The sequence below is a fragment of the Nannospalax galili genome, unplaced genomic scaffold (genome assembly GCF_000622305.1).
Source record: "Nannospalax galili isolate Female #2095 unplaced genomic scaffold, S.galili_v1.0 scaffold211, whole genome shotgun sequence".
NCBI lineage: Eukaryota > Metazoa > Chordata > Mammalia > Rodentia > Spalacidae > Nannospalax > Nannospalax galili.
In genome coordinates, this window is record NW_008329624.1 from 499,437 (window position 1) to 514,122 (window position 14,686).

Below are 14,686 nucleotides of genomic sequence, written 5' to 3' on the forward strand. Positions count from 1 at the left end.
AAATTTCCTTTTAAAAATTAGTTAATTTGTTATTTATGAGTATGAGTGTTTTGCCTGCATGTATGTAAGTGTGCCACAGGTGTGCAGTACCTGCAGAAGGTAAAATAGGACATTGGATTTCCAGGAATTGCAGTCATGAATGGTTAACCACCATGTGGGTACTGGGAACTGAACCCAGGTCTTCTGCAAGAGCAGCCAGTGTTCTCAACCACTGAACCATGTCTCTAGCCCTGAAGATAATTTCTTATAAAATATAGCTGAATCATTTTTCTTTCTTTCATTCTTACATTTTCATCCTTTTAATTGTATTTAAACCCTGAAGGTAAGTTTTGACAGTTTATATTTTGATTTTTGTGTTTCTTATTCTTCTGTTTCTTTCTTTTTTCCTTCCCATGAGTCACTTAAATATTTCTTGATGGGTTTCTTGCTCTCACTGTCTCTTTGTCTCTGTCTGTCTCTGTCTCTGTCTCTCTCTCTCTCTCTCTCTGGTATATGCACAGCATGTTTTTAAAAAGGAAGTGCATTCACAGGGGCCAGGGAAGGACACTATGTGTCCTGGTCTATCAGCCTCTGCCTTTTTTCCTTTGCGACAGGGTGGCTCACTGAACCTGAAGCTGGGCTGAGTCATCAACCCCACCAGTCCTGTCTCTGTGCCCCACAGCATAGAGGTGAGCATGGGACCATGCCCATTTTAAAAATGTGGCTGCTGAGGATTTGAACTTAGGTTCTCATACTTGCCTGGCAGAATCTCTGACCCGTTGATCCATCTCCCTCGCGCCCTGTTTCTTATACTTTTGTTTTCTTGGTGGTTACTCTGGGTATTGCAATACATATGTCCGATTTATCAAAGACTATTGGGATCAGTGTTTTGCCACTTCAGGTTAAATCTGGAAGTCTCACTCCCATTCACCCTTTGACGTTCCTTCTTTTAATGATCTTAACTATCAAATGATATTGTGACTTTGTTCCAGTCATAGGATGCCTTTAAGAGAACGCAGGAGGAGAAACACCTGCCATAGCGCTGTCCTCGCTGTCATTCTCTTCCTTCTCGGTGCTCAGGAGCACCTCCACTTTCACTTTGCTTCTGTTTGAAGACGCCTTTGGCTTCTGGGGCCTTTTACTAGTTCCAGATGGTGTTGTTTGGGGAGGTGAACAAAGCCACCTGCCCTGTCATCCTACATGCGCCTCCAACTGAGGGAATGAAGTCTCTGGCCTGTGGGAACAAAGCAATCTTCCTGAGTGCAGTCCTTGTTGGGGAGGTTTTCCTTCCTGGTGACCAGCACTCCTCTCAGGTGTCAGGATGGAAGAGCCGAGACCGCCAAGGAGGGAGACCTGCTGGCTTGCCCTGCCTTCCAGTTGTCACTGTGGCTTTAGCTCCATGCCCTGTCTTCATGGCTCTGCCTGGGACCTTTGATGTACTTGGGACTTCCACTGGGCCTCATTGTCAGGGCTCTCCCTGACCACTTCTGCTGTGTTGAGGGGATGGGAAATGCTGGGACCATGATTTCTTCATCTGCTGGGTAGGGACTAGACTGGGTGAGATGCCTTGATAGTCCATTGTTTCAACACTAACCCTTCAGGCCCGGGGTCCCACATCAGTTTGTCTTCTTCCGACCATCTCCTGGTTTCTTTTTTGGGTGTCGCCTGCATTGTTTCCAGGCTTAGTTGTTAATGTTAAAAGGGAGAAACAAGGAGAGCTATGTCTCCACAGCTGTCTTTCTTGTTAAGGCTTTTTAAAAGCCTTCAATTGTTAGATGGTTAATAGTCCTTTGGCCACTGCAAAGCAAGCACTTTCTCACTGGCCAGGGTACCCCCATGTGGTACTGGTCTCCTACCTTTGCTGTTCCTCCTGTGCCCTATGCCATTTTCATCTGGCCTTCCTAGAGAACCACACATTCTCAATTCTCAATTATGTAGAAACTCTCTCTATCCCTTAACCTGCAGCCCTGCTCTAAGCCCCTCTGTCTGTCTCAAAGCCATCCATGGGGTAAATTGAACAAAAGCGCCTCCTGCTCCTTTGGCCAGCACAAAAGCTAGGCAGAGTCCTAGGGTAAGGGATCTTTCCTTTCACAGTATTCTTTGTCCTTTGAAGACATTCACTGGTTTAAATAGCATCTTCTATCACCCCTATGCATTACTAATGGAGATGGAACATTTGTGCTCCACCTTTTGACCAAAGCCTATGATCTTCTTAAAGGTTGGGATTGCATCCATAGTACCAAGCAAAGTGCCAAGCACAGAGAGGGTCTATAATAAATGTGTGTTAAGTGGTAAGAATAAAAGGCAGGCTGTTAGGCTCTTTCTTCCACTGAGTGAATAGGTTCAGCATGACAATAATAGGTCTGGAGGGACTCTGAAAGGTCAATTAGTTCATCTTTCTGCTTCCATCCAAGAACACACACCAGATAACTAGGTAGCAAAGTCTGATTTTAAGTACTTTAAAAGAAAAGAAAATTACAGTTTCCTTTAGCAATCCATTCCAGTGTTTAACAACTCTCATTGTCAGCAAGATTTTCTTTATATCTAGCCTAAACGTCCCCAATTGCATTCTTAAATCGTTGCAGGTGGAAATGTGCAGCCAGGACGTGAATGCTTTTTATTTCTTTAATCACTTTTGAGCAAGTGGGTGAATATGTACAAGCTGGGTGCTTTCTTCCCAGGCATTGATTCTCAAGTTATCTTTTACTGGAAGGCGTCGCACTCACCTGTCCCCATCATTTGGTTCTGAATGACATACTATTGGCTCCCAGGGTGGAGTGCTGATTGCAGTGATGATACCACTTAAGGCACCAGTGTTCTTTGATTCTTCCTCCTCATGTAGACTCTCAAAATAACAATGCCTTACTTTGGCTCATGGGACAACTTCAAATCAGATGTTATCAAAGACTTGAAGAAGCTTTTGACTATTTCTGCCTCATTTCTTGTAACTTGCCATGACATCATACCCCCAAAGCTATGAACTGTTCTTCCCTCTTTTCATGGACTTCACCATGAAAACATACCCAGGCTAACCTACTGCTAGGATAAGAGAGCCATGCAGAGAAGAATTGAGTCTTGCAAGGTAAGGCCACTCAAGATCAACACCCCCATAACACTACAGCCGACTACAAACACACAAGGGAGCTGAGCCAAGACCAGCCAAGCCTGGCCCAGATCACTGGAAGTAATTGTCAACAGACTTATGATAAGTGATCAGAAGACAACTACTTAAATTGTTCATTTCTAGTGTGGTTGATTTGTGATTTAAACAAAAAAAGGTCCTATTCATAGGAGGAGTTCTTGGTTCTATGAAACTGGGCCTCAGCAACAAGTTCAGTTTGCCACTAAGTCACAGGCGCATATAAGCTTCTCCAATACTTGTCTGACTTTCTGTCTGTGCATGGGTCCTCGTTGCTGTGTGGTGAAGAGTCAACCAGTATATATTACTCTGGACCAATTTCCTGGTTCCTTCAGCTCTTTCGTCATCAGGATTCTGGTCATTTCTTTACATGTTTGAGATCTGCCAATGTTTTCCCTGTTTATAATTCCTGATCTTGTGTCCTGGCCCTTGGAATATTGTTAGAACGTTGCCCAGTCCACAATACTGCTGTGTCATTATGAGATTGTGTTCTGATTTATAACTGTAAATTGATAATTAAAGATAATTATGACCCCACAGGAGGTAACTAAGACAGGTTGAAACAGAATATTAATGAGTCCAAGTTTGTAAGCTTAATTCCCATAATGCCAACTTGCTTTACACAGTCACTTTATTTAAAGTATACTCTCAACCAGGTGAAGAACGGAATAGACACCCATCACAAAGGATACCAAGCAAGAGAATTTGGGTTACCCAGTGATTTGTAGCTAGGACTGTCATACACATACAAATATGTACATCTTGGTGACTTAGAGGGTGGGGACAGATCCTTATGTGTACACACGTGCACACAAGTTACAGTGAGGAGATTCTAAACATTGATCTGTGGACTCTGTGAGTGAACATTTGTACTGTTCCCTGCTCCCAAATTCTTGTACTGAATCTTCACACATAAAGTGATGGTATTAGGAGGTTGGGGCCCTTGGCAACTGATTAGACCAGGCCAAGGGGATGGAGACCTGATGAATGACTGGTATTAGCATCCATTTAAGAGATTTCTGAGAGAGTCGTTGCCCCATTGACCATGTGGGGACACAGCAGATGGTAACACTTATGAGTCAGAAAGCAGATCTTCACAAGACACCAATTTTGCTTTGCTCTTGGACTAAACAGCCTCCAGAATTCTGGGAAAATTTATGTTGCTCATGAACTACCTTCTTTATGATATTTTGTTCTAGAAGCTTTAACCAGTTAATATACTATAGAATTGTTCTTCAGAAAGTCCATTTGGTACAACTAGGTCTCAGCAGATAAACAACAGAATTGTTTGTGAGTTATTTTGCATTGTATTATTGAATATATGTTTAAAACCTGGTCATACATCTCAAAGGCAGATCTTCTGAGATTTTATTACATGAACTCAGCACCAAATAGATCAAATGGTGAACAAACAAGTCACTGTTGTGACTCGAGCTCAACAGGGAGATGCAGTTGAGTTACAGGCGGAGAACTGGGTCTCCTCCAAGGAATCTGAGCATTTTTGTCTGTGAGTGGTTGGCTACCTGCTGCCAGAAGGATCATAGGGTTTTCATGTGTTTTCCTTCCTGTGAATGTAGGGAGCTAGTAGGCTATACCCAAGTGGCGATTATGGATTACACGTTGATGAGACAAGGAAGGGGCACACCGACGGAAACAGCTTTCTTCCAGGCCACATTCTCACTATGTTGCCATCGATATTTACCAATCAGTTCTGCCTGAGAAGAGATACACATGGTAAAATGAATATCACAAATCTGCTTAGAAAGGGCTTTTTTAAACTTTAAAAAATTGCTTATTATTTTTATTTTATGTGTATGTGTGTATTGCCTGCTTGTAGGTAAGTGCACCTGTGTCGTGCAATGCCCACGGAGGTCAGAAGAGGTTGTTGGATCCCCTGGGACTGGAGTTCTGGACGGTTGTCAGCTGCCATGTAGGTGCTGGGATTTGAACCCGGGTCTTCTGCAAGAACAACCAGTGTTCTTAACTGCTGAGCCATTTCTCCAGCCCCCAGAAAGGGCTTTAAAAAAAAGAAAGAATTACAGAATTACACTTATTTATTTTGTGTGTGTGTGTATGTGTGTGGGCACACATATGCCACAACATGAATGTGGAAGTCAGAGGGCAATTTTCAGGAGTTGATTCCCTCCTCTACCATGTGTATCCTGGGGCTCTGTTTCAGAGCGTAAGACTTGATGACCAGCACCTTTACTGCCTGAACTCTCATTGGCCCTAGAAAAGGTTTTCTACACATTATTTTCTAAGGATGTACTCCAAAGGATGTAACTAATAGATTGAAGGAATGAAAACAGTGAGCAGTATTTCTATTAAGATGGTTTTGGTGTTAAATTATACCAAATCCAAATACACCAGTGTGTTCATTCAGGATTCTCTGTATTCCTCTTTTGTTAATTTCCCAGTGGCTTCAGAACAACTCAGGAATAGGCATTTCCCTATCCTAGCTCCAGTCCCACTTCTCCTCAGAAATGACACTGTTGCCATCGATATTGATCAGGAGATTCAGCCTCCTGGCAGGGAGCTGCTCTGTGCTTTCTTTCCTGCCCTTTAAATTTTTATTTATTTTTAAAAATTACTTCTTAATCATCTCCCATACAAAGCGAACTTTCCCCATTCCAACTACTTCTTCATCCCTTCAGAGTAACCCTTCCTAATCTCATTTTTGTTGCATCTAAATCTTACACTCATTAGTAAAGTAATGGCTGGGTACCTCTTGTCATTGTCTAAGTTTGAGATTATCTTGACTTCTTTTTTTTGTATAAAACTGCATCTTCTTTATTTTTCATACTTTTAATTTCAGAACAAAATAAAAACAACAAAAAAAAATCACAATACACAACACCCAACCCTGCTGTTTAGTGAGGGAGGGAATTTTCCTGCCCTAAGACACCAACAAAGACAGGAGAGTAACCACTAAGACAGCGGCAGAGAGGCGTGGGTCAGGTGCTGGGGGAGCCGCTCACAGGAGGACTGTACCAGGGGGCAGGGCTTCCAGGTGGGAACTCTGATCTACTTCCTCCAAGCGAGATGCATTGTCATCACCCTCAAGTGGGGCATCTCCTCAGGCACAGCAGCACTGGGCTCCTCTGCTGCCAACTCATCTTCATCAATGCCCAGGCCTGGTTTGATCATGCGGTAGATGCGGTTGGAGTGGGTCTGCGGATCCTCAAGGGGAAACCAGAGCATAGCAGAGCGGTTTTGAACAGCAGCACCACCAGGTCTTTGACATCCTGGTTGTTTTTGTCTGCCTTGGCCTTCTGCCAGAGGGTCTCCACGATGGGGTGGTCAGGGTTGATCTCCAGGTGTTTTTTGGCCATCATGTAGCCCATTGTAGAATTGTCTCGAAGTGCCTGTGCCTTCATGATCCGCTCCATTGTGGCTGTCCAGCCATAGGTGCTCGTGACTTCTTTTTAAAAATTTACTTTTAAGTATTTTGTTTATTATTTTTATTTTTTAATTTTCTTTTTTTTTTTGGCCTTTTTGAAACAGGGTCTCCCTGTAGCCCCAGCTGTCCTGGAACTCACTATGTAGACCAGGCTGGTGTTGAACTCACAAAGATCTGCCTGCCTCTGCCTTGGAAGTGCTTGGGAAGTGCTGGGATTAAAGGCATGTGCCCGGTCTATTATTTTTATTTTATGTGTATGAGTGTATTGCCTGCATGTGTGTAAGTGCACCCATGTTGTGCAATGCCACAGAGGTCAGAATAGGACATCAGATTTCTTTGGAACTGGAGTTATGGACAGTTGTTAGCTACCATGTATGTGTTGGGAATTGAACCTGGGTCCTCTGCAAGAACAGTCAGCGCTCTTAACTGCTGAGCCATCTCTCCAGCCCCCAGTTCTATTTTAAAATATTTTATTCATTATTTTTATTTTATGTGCATGAGTATTTTGCATGGATGTATGTAAGTGAACCCGTGTCATGCAATGCCTGCGGAGACCAGAAGAGGTTGTTGAATCCCCTGGAACTGGAGTTATGGATGGTTATTAGCCACTCTGTGGGTGCTGGGAACTGAACCTGGGTCCTCTGCAAGAGTAGTCAGTGTTCATAAACACTAAGCCATCTCTCTAGCTCCCATCTTTTTTGTTTGCTTGTTTGCTACTTCTTTTCTGAATTTTTCATGGTTCTTATCTCTCCCTCTGCCCCTAAGTATCAAATCCTCCTACTGCTACAGATTTGGTCACGTTTTTCCTTGTATTTTCTTCCATAACATTACTTAATCCTTCAATTTCCCTGTCCATTTTATTTCCATAGGATTTCAGCCTCTTACAGTTTAAAGACATGTGTTTGGGTGTCAGGCTGACCAGGGGTGGATTTATAATAGTGAATGTGAATGTTAGCTTGATTAGGTTGAGAAGTGCCTAGGAGGTTGGTAAATCACATCTCTGGGCGTGTCTGTGGTACTTTTATTTTCAGAGTAGATTGCACCTAGTGGATGGATAAATCCCTTGATTGGGTCTGTGTCATGATGGCATCATTGGGAGGTGGCTACAAGTAGCAGGTCGGGCCTACCTGGAAGAAGTAGGTCACTGGAGGGATGTCCGGAGGGCTGTATCTCACCCTGATGCCTTTCTATATTGCCTTGCTTCCAGCCTACTGTTAAGAAGCTCCTTTGAGGGCTGGAGAACTGGCTCAGAGGTTAAGTGCTCCTGCTGCTGTTGCAGAGGACTGGAGTTCAGTTCCAAGCACCCACATCAGTAAAGTTCACCACCATCTGTAACTCTATCTCCAATGGATACAACAGTCTTTTCTGGCTTCTTTGGGGATCTGCACACATGTACATACACAGACACATAAAATAAGTCTGAAAAAGAAGTTCCTTCACCATATGCTCTTTCCACCATGATATTCTGCCTCACAGTGGGTCCAGAATCATGGAACCAAGTGACGATGGGCAGAACTCTCCGAAAGAATGCACCAAAGTAAATAATTTCTCCCTGAAGTTGTTTCTCTTAGTTATTTTGTCAGAACGCATCCACGGAACATATTCTTCTAGTCAGGGAAATCATGATGACCTTCACAATTATTGAATAATGAGCCATTTTTTTTCAATTGGTGTGTCACCATCAAAATAATCTTCTTGAGAATTGATACCATGTGCAAATCAGTTCTGTTTCGTTATCTAAAGGAGCAAGTCAATCCCGAAGGCTCCCAATGCAGAGGCTTGTGTCTGCTCTTTCCTGCAGGTGGGTAAGTGTGCTGTTTCTGGAAAGCCTCACATTCATTCAGTCCCACTCGCTGTTCCCTGTGCAGGGGGAAACTGCCTGACTTTGCTTTGATTTTTTTTTTTTTTTTTTTGATATGGCATAGTGGGCATGCTAAGAGAACTCTATGGGAAAAGCTCAAAATTAAATGAATTGTATTCAAGTACTGAATTTTCAGCCAGCCAGAGAACTTTTTATTTGATATTTCCACCTGCCTAGGCTCCTTCCCATAATGGGCTTCTTCCCTTTGTTCCCTGTTGTTAACTGCACTGCCTCTGAGGCCGACTTGTCCAGGGGAGAGGCTGGAAGGATCACAGTGGCTCAGGGTGATTCTTGGCACTCGGTGTGTGGGGCAAGGCAGCACCAAGTTGTGGGGCTCCTGGTGCTCCAGCTCTATCCAGCCTTCCTGGGGGTTGGGAGGATCACATTTCTTGGCTCTAGTTCCTAGAGTTCAAGACTGAGCAGACAAATCTGTCCACATAAACTTCCAATGGGACTTTTATTCTTTAGACGTGTCCCTCATCATGTCAGTCATTCAGAGCACTGAGTTTACATAGTGTAATTGCATATTCTGTTATTTCTTTTTCCTATAAATATGTAAAGGGCTTAAGAAAAACCTTATCCTGCAGCTCTTGAGCTCAAGCGGTAAAGACTCATGGCCTACACTAAGCCTAAGTGCCAACGATGCAGGCTTGTGAGATGAAGGGAGCGTGAATTACAGCGCACTATTAAAATGGTGATTCTGTTCCCTAATACAATCATGGCCATATCAATAAACTAACCGTGAACTAAAGGGGGCTCAAGGGCATCCTGCAGCCACTTGTGCATAAGTCACATGGATGGTTTCTTTCTCAATGTGGGGAATGAGGCCTTTAGTGTCAGTGCAATCTAAACCATGCTGAAAGTATGGACCAGACCAGCCGCATCTACACCTGGAATGTGGTTCTACGATTATTTGGTCCCATGACTGAACGAAGCTTGCATTTTGAACAGGATTTCTTAGGGAATACATGTGTACTTTCTATCTTGAAAAGCCATGTTTTAAGGTATTGAATCCATTTTTCTAAATTTCACTCATCGATCTTTCAATCTGGTAACTATTCCCTTTTTTAGAGAATATTAACAAATAATCTATAACTTTAATACAAACATTATAAAGTTCAGGACTTCGTGATTGTACTTAATGAGTGTTTTCATCAATAAGGTTGGTCTTAAATGACCTGAATGAAATCAAGTGTGGAGAGATTTCTAGTTTCTTACTAGCTTATTTCATATACCTGTTCTAAGTAAGTATGTTCTGTCTGTCTTCTCTGTCTGTCTCTTTCTTTCTCTAACACACACACACACACACACACACACAGATATACACAGACACAGACACAGACACAGACACAGACACACACACACACACACACACACACAGACCAAGTGGGAATGTAAAAAGTCTAGTTTCTAGCGAGAACTGATTAAATGTATGTTCAAGACATTGTTTAATTGAGAATAATTTTGAGAGCCCTGAACATCAACAACAGGAATGGTTTTAATAAAATTCAGTTGTTAGACTGTGTGATTTAGAAAAACTGTTTTCCTATAGGTTATTATTCTTGCAATGATCTGCTAAGAGATATGTGTTTGATCAACTTCAAAACTATAGCTCAATACAATTAATTAGATGCAATTAATCAGATGCAATACAATGAATTAGATGCAAACCCCAATGTCTCAAGATGAGCTTATTTGTGTAGATTCAGCAAACTGTTATTGACAATTTGATTATTTAATGTATCCTGGTAGTCTCCATTTGTAAGAGGAGCACCTTAGATGGGATTAAAGGGACTAAACAGATCCTGACTTTGCTCATTCCCTAACTTGGACATCAACTTGGAGCCTGAGATAGAGCAAAACAGTTCCTTCAGGAGAGGATGTATTTGTGTGTGTGTGTGTGTGTGTGTGTGTGTGTGTGTGTGTGTGGTGTGTTTAATTACAATGTGTAGCCCAACACTCTTTTTTCATGAAACACCTGTACTGATTTGACTGTAGATCGAGCCCTCAGAGACGAAGTGACAGCTTCCATCACCAGGGACTCAGCAGTCTCCTAAACTGCTCTGGAGACGTTGGCAAGTCCAGAAAGGCCTAGAGTCATATGTAAGGTAGTACTTGAGCAGGATGGGGGATGCTTTGGAAATGCTTTCAATTTGAGTCTTCCTTTTACTCTCTGACTTATTTATGTACTTACTCAGTAAGTACTTACTAGGGGCGTGTTGTCTCTCTGGCTCTAGGCTACGTCTGGGTTACAGAAGTGAAGAAGACAGACTCTTTCTCGGCAGCATAACAATACCCTATTTTAGGAAGATCTTTCTGGGTGTTCTACTGAAAGTGATTTGAGTTTCTTATATAAATGGGCCAGTGACGACCAGAGTCACAGTGTGAGTCTTCTCTGCCCATGTAGACTCATGTTTGTAGATTTTCAGGCCTAGTTGCTTAGGACTCCAAAATAGTTCACTCAAAGCAGCACTGTATGTTCCAGCTAAGGGTGGAAGAGAGCCTTCTCTGGGAAGCACTGCTCTCATCTTGCTTAGAGACAATCCTTTTCAGACAGAGTAGCCTGAAGCTCAGTGCCTGGTATAGGTCACTATAAAGATATTCCTAAAATTACAATATCAACCCAGTATTTTCTGAAACTTCATATTTGGCTAAAAATTTAAGTCTATGTTTCAATATATTACCTTGCATGATAAATGGATTCAAAGACTAAAAGAAATTAAAATTCGTTGGTAGTATATGCTAGATATTTTATATACAGATCTTTATTTAGTCTTCATACTCACCATGTACAGTGCAGTTGATGCTGCTACCCCCAAGTCAGAGTGTAGAAAGGGATCAGAGTGATGAAGTGTCTTTACGCCTCCTGTTGGCAGTGGGAACAGAACTGTGTGGCCGAAGTTTCTTCTCCCCTCACCGCTTCCGCCATCACGTGACACCACTCCACTAATTACATTTCGAATCCTGACAATGCAGTTAGCCTGTGATTCAGGCCATCCGAGCAATCTCTGTCTGACTCACTTGCTAGCCAACATTCCTATCAAATGTCTGTTAACGTATATCAGATTAATGACCATTACCCACTAGATTGGCAACTGTCAAAACAGAAAACAAGTGTTGAAGAGGTTTTGGAAGTGTTGAAATTCTTGTGCACTGTTGGTGAGATTATAAAATGACATAGCCATTTTGGAAAACAGTGTGAATGTTGCTCTAAAAAAATTAGAAACGGCAGCCCTGATTCTGAATATATGTCCCCCAAAGATGAAAGCAAGATCACAAAACGATGTCTGCATGCCTCTGTTTATTGCAGCATTTTTATAACAGTCATAGCGAAAGCAATCTAAATGTCCATCGAGAAGTGGATAAAGGCATGATACTGTATTCTATCGGTCCTTTTGAAAAGGACCATATCTGTCATATACTTACACACCAGTCACAAAAAGCAAACACAAAGAAACACGAAGAAGGTGGTTGTCAAAGATGGGACAGAATGTGAATGTGTGTATGTGGGAGATCAATGTTTAATGAGTCTGTTTTTTCCAGTTTCACAAGATGAAAACACTCTAGAGGTCTGTAGCACAATGAAAATATACTTACTGTGACTGAATTGAACACTTAAAATATTTAAGATGCTAATTTTAATCTTATATGCTTTTTAGCACAATAGTAATAATAATCAAAAAGAGGTCAGGAAATCGAGAAAGAACATGGGAGGAATTGGAGGGAGGACTGCAGGGTGGAAATGGTCAAATACAGTACTCATCTATGAAATACTCAAAAAAAAAAAAAAAAAACCAATTAAACAATGAGCACATGTTGCTCTTGCAGGGGACCGGAGTGCAGTTCCAGCCCCCATGTTGGGTGGTTCACAACCACTTGTAACTCAGCTCCAGAGGAATTGACACCCTCTCTGGCTTCCACGGGCTCCTGTACTCATATGCACATACCCACACATAGATACACACATATACATAATGTTTTTAAAAGCCCTGAACATGGTATGAAGAGGTGCATCAGAATTTACCTGGTTAAGAAAGAACAGTAAAAAGGGTCACGATCCATAATGTTTATGTGTGAAAAAAGCTTCATAGACTTTTTGGGGGGTCTTTTTTGAGACAGGGTCTCCATGCAGCCCCAGATGGCCTGGGACTCACAGAGATCCACCTGCCACTGTTTCCCAAGGCCTGGAATTAAAGGTATGTGGCACCATGCTCAGCTAGCTTCATAGACGTTTGTTTATATAAATAAAATGTTTCCAGTTGATAGAAATTTTGAAAATCAAGAAAAAGTGTTATCTATTAGTCAGTACACCATCATCATTACCACTTGAAAACCTAAAACAGGAACTACCAATGTCTTCCCATCTTAAGGTAGGGTAGTGGGAGTGGTTTAAATGAGAATGTTCCCCATAGGCTCCAAGTATTTGCACATTTTGTCCCCAGTTGGTGGCGATGTTTTGGAAGGTTTGAGGAGGTGTGGCCTTGCTAGAGGAAGCACATCAATGGGGGTGGGCTTTGAGAGTTCTTAAGCCTTGCCAGATTTCCAGTTGTTCTCTGCCTACTCGAAGATGTGATCACATAGCTTTCTGCTCCAGCCACCGCTGCTGCCATGCCTCCCCTGCCATTATGACTCTAATCTCTCAGAAATCACAAGCCAAATAAATTCTTCTTTCTACAGGTTGCCTTGGTCATGGTGTTTTATCACAGCAACAAAAAAGCAACTGATACAATAATGGATAACTTATGATTGTTGGTAGTTTCAAGTATACTAAATATCTTCCTAAATGTTTCTCTTGCAGTGTCTGTTTTAAAATTTTCCATTTAAGTGTTATGGATTTCTTGTTATGCTATATGGAAGTTTATTTAGTCTACAAAATGGAAAGCCAAAACACTTGCCATTTTTTAGAGGCGTAATCATTTTAGACATTCCTTCACACACCCTAGTTCACCTATTCCCGTGTTAAGTGACTACTAGATGCTCTCTGCAAGGACAGATGAGTACTGAACACTTGCATTAGTGACTGACAAATGTTCAATGCAGCAACTAATTTTGACCTTTACCCAGGGTCAACTAAAAAAGTGGCTTTATGAAGAGTACTTCTCTGTCACTGGTAAAACTGCTATTAAGTTGACTGTTCATGGTACAATCCCAAGACTCCTTGTAAGGCACACTTGTGTTTTATCCCTATGATTTGCCTATGTTTCAAGATGCTTGTTAATTCTCTACAAGCAGTCACTGGTGTAAAATGAAAGTGTTATCATTACTCCTCTAGTTCCTTTTTCCTTCATTTCCAGAAAGCTCAGAGTGTATTTTCAGCATATAGTTTAGTAATTTTAAGTGCCAGAGAGATGGCTCAGCCGGTAAAGGCTACTGATATTGTAAGCAGGGTGACCTGTTTGGTCCCTAGAACTCACGTAAAAGTGAAAGGATAGAACCGATTCCACAGTTGTTCTCTGATCTCCATATGTGTCCTTCCCACATTACACACACACACACACACACACCACACCACACACACACACACACACACACCTCTGAATTTAGTGCAAATATGCACAGACATAGGCGCGTGTGGGGGGGGCGCCACACCACACACCCACACACACACCCCATACACACCCCACACACACCACACCACACACCACACACCACACACACACACACCATACACACACACACACACCACACACACACACCAATAATTAATAATAATACTAATATTTTAGAGCTTGTTGTCATTTAATGGAGGTTTTGCTATAATTACCAGTACTGAGTACCACCCTCATCAGTACTAAGTATTGCATCTCCATTTTATATTCTGTTATAAGCTAATTCTAATTTGATTGTGGATTTAATAAGACAGCATTTCTGGACTTGTAGACACGAAGTCGTGATTGATTCTCTAAACTTGTTTTACGAAGTCTTTTCCTTTCTGTGCTATTGGAGCATTTCTCAAATGTTTGGAAACTCCCTACAAGAGAGTTCAAGTGGATTCTTGAAGGAGTTGGGACTGTACCTCGAACAGCCCACTGCAAGCAAAATACTTCTTTGTAGTTTCATATTTGATTTCCTCTATAACACAACCATATTTTTAGAGATAAAATGGTAATTTTAAAAACACTTACCAATGTGATTAACTTTTATCCTTAAATCTTTGAGTAAAATTAATAAAGTAGGTGTGCTGTTTTTGTCTTGTGACTTAAAAATCCCTTTGATGCCCGACAGTGTGGAACACCAGAAATTCAGAACTGAAAAGGTAAACTTACATAGACCCTTCATTTCCCAGTCCCTCATTTTTTGGGGAATG

General features: G+C 41.8%; 1 pseudogene; it reads right to left on the bottom strand.

Moving 5' to 3' along the window:
* Positions 1-6,092: 6,092 nt before the first annotated feature.
* Positions 6,093-6,531, bottom strand: LOC103739313 (annotated as a pseudogene).
* Between the last annotated feature and the right edge of the window lie 8,155 nt (positions 6,532-14,686).